This window comes from Protomyctophum bolini (genome assembly GCF_963924005.1).
Source record: "Protomyctophum bolini genome assembly, chromosome: 18".
Classification (NCBI taxonomy): Eukaryota; Metazoa; Chordata; class Actinopteri; order Myctophiformes; family Myctophidae; genus Protomyctophum; species Protomyctophum bolini.
In genome coordinates this window covers 39418885-39427717 of record NC_137879.1, presented here as the reverse complement: position 1 = coordinate 39427717, position 8833 = coordinate 39418885, and positions in this window count along the sequence as shown.

The following is an 8833-nucleotide window of genomic DNA, read 5'->3' as shown; positions in this document are numbered from 1 at the left end:
CACGCATCATAGAACACATGAGTGCCATCAGACGCAAGGACATCAAATCTCCTGTCGCCAGACACTTCAATGAAGCCGGTCACTCCATAGCAGATCTGTCTTACACAGTTATTGATCAAGTTAAGAAATCTAGAAGAGGGGGTGATTTAGACACTAAACTCCTCCAAACTGAATTTAGATGGATTTTTTAGTTAAAGTCTGTCAATCCAGGTGGCTTGAATGAAGATCTCTCCCTCCAGTGCTACCTATAGAGTAAAAAGTAATATTCAAAAAGTGATTATATAAGTCTGTCAACATGTGATGTATGCAATATTTTTGTTTCTTATATAACTTTGATTTTGTATATTTATCTCTTCTGTAATGTCCACGCCCACAATCAGGTGATGTCACCAATTAGTAATGCACAGCACCTGAGCTGTATTGTTTGGAAGCTGTTTAAAAGCAAGTTCTTTGTCTGTAAAAAACCATAGCACTGACGAAGGTCTGAGGACCGAAAACGTTTTGCTTTTTAATCTCACCATGAGCACAGAGCACCATGAGCACAGCATCTTAAAATAAAAGAAAATGTATTTTTCTAAGTCTCAAGTCTAAGGAGTTTTACTTCTTTGTTTATACGGTGAGCGAGTCTTTTTCTGTCAAAGTTCCCTTATGTTTTTGAGACCACCGCTACCGTAGTCAAGTTTAAAGAGAAAAAAAGGACGAAGAAAGGCGCAACAGTTTTCTCAGTGCTTCAATAACTGAATCTGTGAAGTATTTGGAATAAAAGTCACTGTTTTCCAAAATGTCAGTTTGTCACCTCCCTCTTCACGTAAAATAGATCCCTTGATCTTTTGTGGCCAGATGTAATTTCCTGGGGTCAAGTAGGTCTATAGAAAACAATAATTAAGAAATCACTGTACAATTTGTTAAAACAAATACATTCACCAAATTGTTCGAATTTCCCCGCCCCTGTCTCTTAGTTGAAAAACAACCAAAGTTGTCCTTTAAGGGTTTAACATGAGGAGAAAAACAAAAGATCATGAGAATGGAGGCCTCTATTGACAGGATTGATTGAATAATTTATTAGACATGAATGTAAAACAGCAACAGAGTTCAGTCAAACACTGATTCCAACAAAAATCACACTTGTGTTGAGGGGCGCTCTTATCACATCATACATCACATTCCATGCTCAGCCAATCAAATCCATTTTATCCTCAATATGTACAATCAGCCAATCAAATCATCGCTATGGGATGATGATCAGCCAATCAAATCATCGTGTTTGTTTTCACACAAAGTCAACGCCCAATAGGAGGAGCTAGCGCCCCTCAACAATAATGCAACATCATCAAAAACAAGAACAAAATATATCATTACAGGAAATATTAAAACACTAAATGTACACTACAGAGTGGGAGAAAGTTAGGAGGGGGCGTGGTCACCTGTTTAAAGGAGAAGTGATAATTTCCTCTCCACTGGGCCTGCTGAAAGGTGGACTTTCAGGCCTGTTTTAAAAGATGTAAGTGATCTGCATTTTTTGAGGGAAGGGGTCGGGGCATTCCATGCCTGGGTGGCCGTGCTGTAGAAGGAGAATTTACCCATATTTGTTTTGAAATATAGGAGCAGTATAATAATCCATAATATTGTCCTTGAGATTTTTGAATCTTTTGAACAATTGAGATTTTAGTTGAGTAAATCTACAGGTGATTTAGTCGACTAAAATGTATTTTGGCAGGCCCTGATGCAGTCGCAATGACAGATTTTACACTTGCTGAAAATAGCCGATCTACAAGCTCACAACACGTCGCAGCGTGACACGTTGTGAGCTTGTAGATCTGCTATTTTCAGCATGCAAACAAGTGTAAAATGACTTATACTCGATCTCTTGTCCACTAGTCCCTTCCTAACCTAGTTTTTATTTGTTGACAAATTTGTCAATATATTACTTAGTTTAAGTCATCAAAGCTGAGTTTTCAGTGGAAAAAGGTAGTCGACGAACATTTTTGATGATGGCCCTGTGTCAAAGCTCCCCCCATACGAGAAGATTTTTCTGCTCTAGCAGTGATTCTGAAACCAGTTTAATTTCAAGGACCCGCAGTTTTACATGCATTTAGGCTACGGACTCCCGATTTCAGAGGCGGAAGGTTCTTAAAACGGCAGTGGGTACATGCAGCCACGCCCCCAGTCACGCCCCCCCCAGCGGTGGAAAAAAACCGAGTTTTGTTTTTTTCGGTTGGTACTTTATTTACAGTTTGTTAATGAACACAGTGTTGTAGTTTTGTGTGAGTTGTATGTTTTAAGCAGCAGCACCAGTATCTAGTTAATTCAATGAAATGGTACCATTTCATTTAATTTCCCCAGGAAATTACATCTGGCCACAAAATATCACAGGATCTATACTGAATGTGAAAGGGGGTACAATAGGGGGCTGCCATACTGTGTTGTATGGCTCAACATGTCAGTTGGTCACCCCCTTCACATTCAGTAGATCCTGTGATCTTTTGTGGCCAGATGTAATTTCCTGGGGTCTAGTAGGACTATAGAAATTAATAAAAAAATAAATCGCTATAAAATTGTGTAAAGAAATACATATTCCCCCCTGTAAAAAATAGCTAAAATCCCTACAACGAAAGAAAGCAGCAAATGAAAAATAATGAACACTCATCTTTTACTTTCTCTAATAACAACCTGAAACATGAACCTTGGTCGAAAAAAACTAAAGTTGTCCTTTAATTACCTTTAACTATAGGCTGGATCACTCTCATCTCATAGATGGGCGTATACTGTTGAGCGAGGTCCCACCATGCATACACAGCTTCTGATCAAAGGGACCTTGAGCATGCTATTAACCCAGAATTATGTTATGCTTTAGCTATTGAAAAATAGCAGATCTACAAGCTCATAGCGCGCCACCGAGTGGCACGCTACGAGCTTGTAGGTCTGCTATTTTTTAAAAGTCGTGAAAAAGGTTGAGCACTACTGACATAGGTTTTTCAGAAGAAAAATAGGATTTTCTTTTTATCGACCTCAGTCCAAAATGGAAAGGTCTACACTAGTATACACCATGCTCATGTTTCCAGCTTGACTTATTCCTGTAGGCTCCTAGGAGCATATCTAGGGCCGCAATCACACCCTGCCACAGGACTCTGTTTTGAGCAGTTTTCTTCAGCTGGGCCCACGATAGTCCGATAGGCCCACGATAGTTTCTTTTACCCTGTGGATTCCAGTCCAGTACTTGCCTAGTGATGTTGTCAGTAGGTTTTCGGAGGGTATGTCAAATCCACCCCCACTTTCTCTTTCCAGCTTCATTACCATTATTTATATCATTTTTTTATTTTTCCAGTTTTTCATGTGTCTATGAGGTGACAGTACTTCATTAGACACTCTGGAGTCGCTTTTATGTGCAATGGTGTATTAACTTTGTATTTAGGCCCTTTCCCATTTACCCCCTTCTCCATGGCCCTTAGCCCTTCCCCTTGCTGATGCACGTTCACGTGAGGACGAAGGGTTTTCTAAATTTTCTTTGGAGCGAGGGTTAGGGCCGAGGGTTAGGGCTAGAATCCCCTTCAGACGAAGTGACATCGCGACGGGACTTAAAACGGAGCAACATCACCGAGGGCTGAAAGGCGGACTTTTTTGTCCTTTATTATGGAAAAATATTATAATAACCAATATTATTTGAATGTATTAACAATCTGCATCGCCAAAAATATTGCAATCTCTAGCAAAGGTTAACGTTACCTCACGTGAACTAACGATATTATACGGCGTTGCATTCATACAACGTTACCCATTCATTTGGCGCCGCATCGGCGCTTTATTCTTTTTTATTTATCGCCGGTGCCCCGGTGATACAACTCGGATGCAAGCTAGCTTATTAGCAGGCATCAGTCCGACCCCCCAGACCACGATATGTCAACATTCTGCAGTTTTGGAGCTCTTAAATATACTGTACCTACTGTACATAATGCTGTCGCTGCATAACGTTGGCTACTCGCTGCAGTGATAGCTATGGTTTTATCATGACAAATGTTAAGCTAATCCCCACAAGTTACAAAACTTACATAACTAATTAGCAATGGTGTTGTTTTCCCCAGGCAAACCAGCTATGGAACAGATTGCAAGCTACTGTACAGACTGTACATTGGATGGAGATGAATCACGATGGCATTTTCATTGATAGAAAATTACTCTGTTCTTAATGATATTAAAAACAATGACGGTGACCACAGCCCCTTCTTTCTATACTCTAAATTGTTTTTCCTTTTTCTAACCCTGTATATGATATATCTGTACCCATGCTATACAAACTGTTAATACAATAATCAATGAATCAGGTACAACTGTTGAGCAGGTGTCAGAATGAGCTATATCTAGCTGAATTACATTCTGCATCATAACCACAGCAATGTGGAAAAACATTGTGGCACTCCATCTTTAACTCGATTCTCGTCAGTGCCCATATACCCTCAGTTGGCGAAAGGGCCTTTCCGTGTGGAATTTGCATGTTCTCCCCGTCCCCGGTAAAAAAAAAACATGCTGGTCTCTAAATTGCCTCCCCCTGGCCAGGCGGGGTACCTGATGGGAGGGGAAAGGAACGGGTTGGAATAACGTGTCCTTTCCCCTGGCCAGCCGGGGTACCTGATGGGAGGGGAAAGGAACGGGTTGGAATAACGTGTCCTTTCCCCTGGCCAGCCGGGGCTCCTGATGGGAGGGGAAAGGAACGGGTTGGAATTACGTGTCCCTTCTGGGTGCACACAAAGATCCGACACACCGCTACGTCCTACTGGGGAACACCCCCCCCCCCCGTCCCCCGTCCCTGTCCCTGTCAGGTGATAAGAAGCGGCCTGCTCACTCCTCATGCCTAATAATAATAATAATAATAATATCTGGGACTTATATAGCGCTTTTCATGACACTCAAAGATGCTTTATACAGCGTTAAGAAAAAGGACAACTTTATTAGAAAAAACTATTAAAAGAGTAAAACCAATAAAATGTTTAAGAACACATCAGCTTGGGAAATGTGATCCTGAACAGGTGGGTTTTCAGTGCAGATTTGAAGGTAGGAACTGAAGTGAGGGGGCATCTCGGATATGTTTGGGGAGAACGTTCCATAGGGTATACAGAGAAGGCCCTGTCGCCCCAGGTTTTGCGTTTTATTTTTTTAGGGACCTCAAGGAGGCTGGTGTCGCTGGACCTGAGGGGGAAGAGAGAAGCATGAGCTCAATCCGGGGCTTGCAGGCTGGCAGAGGGAGAGTAGCGCCCATGCAGGGGCAAATTGGCACCGGGTGAAAAATGGGTTACAAAACCATGGGATGAAAATGTACGAATTAGGATTTTCACGTTATAGGCCCTGATCCAGAAAAGGTTTTTATAGGACCACTGGTTTAAAGGACACTTTGTATGTTTGTTTAAATCACTATATATGATTGATGATCCAAATCTTCCATGCAGTTTGACACACAATGCAGAGCAGATGAAAGATGTTGGTTGAACCCGATTGGTTGGCGCGGAATCATCAGACACAGGATCCCATGATGTAAGACTCAGGTTATTAGAAGTTAAGAGATGAGATTATACAGAGCAGAAGGAAGGGGGGGGTGGGGGGGGGGGACTTAAATCCCTGCTGTGCCGCCTGCATGTGTGCATCTCTCCGTCCACCAGAGGGTGCTAAAAACGCTGCCTTGGTTTTCAGGGGCTGAAAACTAGGTTCAAACTCAACGTAATAATCGCCACATTCCTACCATTTATAATCTTGTTCTCATTTAACCCGTTTAGGCCTGACGTTAAAAAAAAAAAAAAAGTTTTCTAAATCCTTAGTTTTCTGAAATAGGCCTACCTGTGTTTCAGTGGTGCTCAATATTTCATGTCAAAGACGCCAATATTATAATGTAATTGGCCACCGACCCCCATCTGTTTTTTTTTGTTTTTGTTCCAGGGACCTTCCAGAAGCAAAGATTTGAGTTAAAAACCTCTGAAATAATATACTGTTTATATTCAAAGATTTCCAGCACATTTTCACTACGTTTCTAAAATAGCAGACCTACGGGCTTGTAGATCTGCTATTTTTCAATAGCTAAAGTATAACATAATACTTAAAACACCAAAAGGGGTTCCCGCACAGAATGGGTTAAAAGGCTTAACGGCCCAGACCCACTTATTGGTTTTCTGATGCGTGTGTTGCGATCAGCTGCACGTGGGACAGCTGTTGCTTAACTTATACGCCGTCATACAGAGAAGTAGGCTAAATGTATGCATCACGCTTGAAAGGGAGAGGGGGTTAGGAAGGAAAGACAGAAAAGGGAAGTTACTAATGAACGTAGTCCAGGTCAAGGCTTATAAAACCACCACACTGCATGTCACCACACCAGTTATTAACTAGATAAAGTGCCCATCGGCACAGGTCTCCACCAGGGCAGGTCAGGTTGTGGCCTCCTGGTGGCGCTATAATAGGCCAATGTGAAAAGGGTGCCATTTCTTCTTGCCTTTGATGGCAATTGGATGATTTGAGGCTTTTTGTTCAAAACGGGCCAATGTTAGCCAATTAGGATGGAAAATTATATATCGGACAGATCCGTCTTGAACACATGACTATAGAGATAGTGTGTAAGCCAATCAGTGTAGAATCTGAGAAATCCAACAGACTCGTCTTGATCACATGGCTACAGAGATCATGTGGACCGATTTGCGTGAGATTTGGATGAAATCTGTGCGACTAACATAAGCAATGTGTTTTTACAGAAATCGGCCTCATGGTGGCGCTATAACCGGCAGATGTGGAGGGATGCAGGGACAATGTTTTTCCATGGCCTCTAGGGAGTGCACATACATACGTTGTATACAGATCGATGCAGTTATAGCTAAAAACAGGAATTGGCCTGTTATAGCGCCACCGTGAGGCTGATTCGGGGGGAAATTTGTGGCATGTCGTCCTCGGCCTAGTGGAAATGTGCGTGTATAATTTCACGGAAATTGCACACTGTGTTTGTGATTTGTGGCATTTCTTCGAAACGGACCAATCGTGTGAGCTATGGAGGCCAATCTTAGCCAATCAGGATGGAAGATGGGAAATGGTGCCGCTCTGTGTTGATCACATGACTATGGAGATAGTGTTTACCGAATTGTGTGATGTATGGATAAAATGTGTACGAGTAATCTACAGAAATGTGTTTTGCCTAAGTCGACCTCATGGTGGCGCTATAACAGGCCGTTGAGGAATATTTGGGGCAGAGGTTCGTCATTGGCATCCAGGGGGTGTGTGTGCAAAGTTTGGCATGGATCGGGCCAACGGTGCCGGAGATTAGCTGATAACGGACGGACGGACGGAAGGAAGGAAGGAAGGAAGGAAGGACACACACACACATGGACGGAGTGCAAAACATACTCTCCCCCCATGCCTTTGGCCTGGTGGAGACAATGATAACCTATACGTAAGTAAGTAAGTATTATTTTAGCTCTTGAAAAATGAGCTCTATACTACCAGCTTGTAGATCTGCTTTTTGAAAAATCGTGAACATGTGGTGCAAATCTTTGAAATTCTTTCTCAAATCTTTGCTTCTGGGGGGGCGGGGGGGGGGCCCTGAAACAACATATTTTAAGATGGGGGTCTGCAGGCCAAATACAAATAATAGGCCTCAGGTCTAAATGAGTTAAAGCTGATTTATAGACTTTATATTCTATATTGTAGGCCTATGTTCCTTCTGACCTACACACACACACACACACACACACACACTGCAAAGCAAGGCCTTTATACGTACAGTAGTGACTGAGGTCTTCAATGTAGTGAGAGAGGCTTTGACTCAACATTCAGTCCAAGTCATGACTGAGTGTTCGTTTAACCCGGAATGTTGGAAATGGACCCTGTACTGTAGCAGGTCGCGGTCTTGAACGAGAATGAACACGCAGGATTTTGCCATGTGAATGTGTCTAATTCTGACCTAAATGTCTGTGTGTGTGTGTGTGTGTGTGTGTGTGTGTGTGTGTGTGTGTGTGTGTGTGTGTTTGTGTGCGCGTGCATCCTTTTTAAGACGGCTTTGCAACGTTCCTACAAAATGTGTAATCATGCTGTTCCTGGACTGACCCAGACATGACCCCTTAAAACCTCCGCACCTGGCCAGCTCTGTGTGTGACCTGTGTGCGTGCGTGCGTGCGTGTGTACTTTTGAACATCAAATACATGTGCAATGTGCCCTCGGCTATTTTCACAGAAACGTTTTCCTTTTTGTGTCAAATGTTTTGCCTGTTGTGACATCATCACATGACATGTTCTGGTTCATGTGGTGCTACATTGTTCTATTTTTGATGGATTGATTGAAGTATTTATTAACAGTTTGCAGAATTTAGTACATTTCAAGAACAACTCAATACAAAAACTGTTAACTGTGAGTGGACGACCCAATAAAGCATTACAAGCATTTACAAGAGGGTACTATGCCGAGATCTAGCAACAACAGTGTCAAATACCAAACAAACCATGGCACCAAATAGAAACCCAGATGTGTACGCCACGTGCGGCTCGACCTCTCGCTGCATTTCCAAATTATCTGCTTTTTCTTTTTTTTTCTTTTTTCTTTTTTTGGTCTGCTATTGTCTGCCAGCTGATGCGCCACATATAATGCGATTAAAGGTTTATTGGGGACAAAAGCCTCTTATGTCGATGATGATGTGGGTCCAAAAAAAAAAAGAAGAAAAAAGAAAAAAAACACACCCAGTGACATAGTGAATTTTCTTTTCCTCTCCAAACAAACGCTGCGATTGCTTTCTGCACAGTAGAAGAGCAGCAGCTGCCCAACAGGAGACATAGAGAGACTCAGTGAGAGGACGAAAGCTCTTCTTGACCGTGTCCCG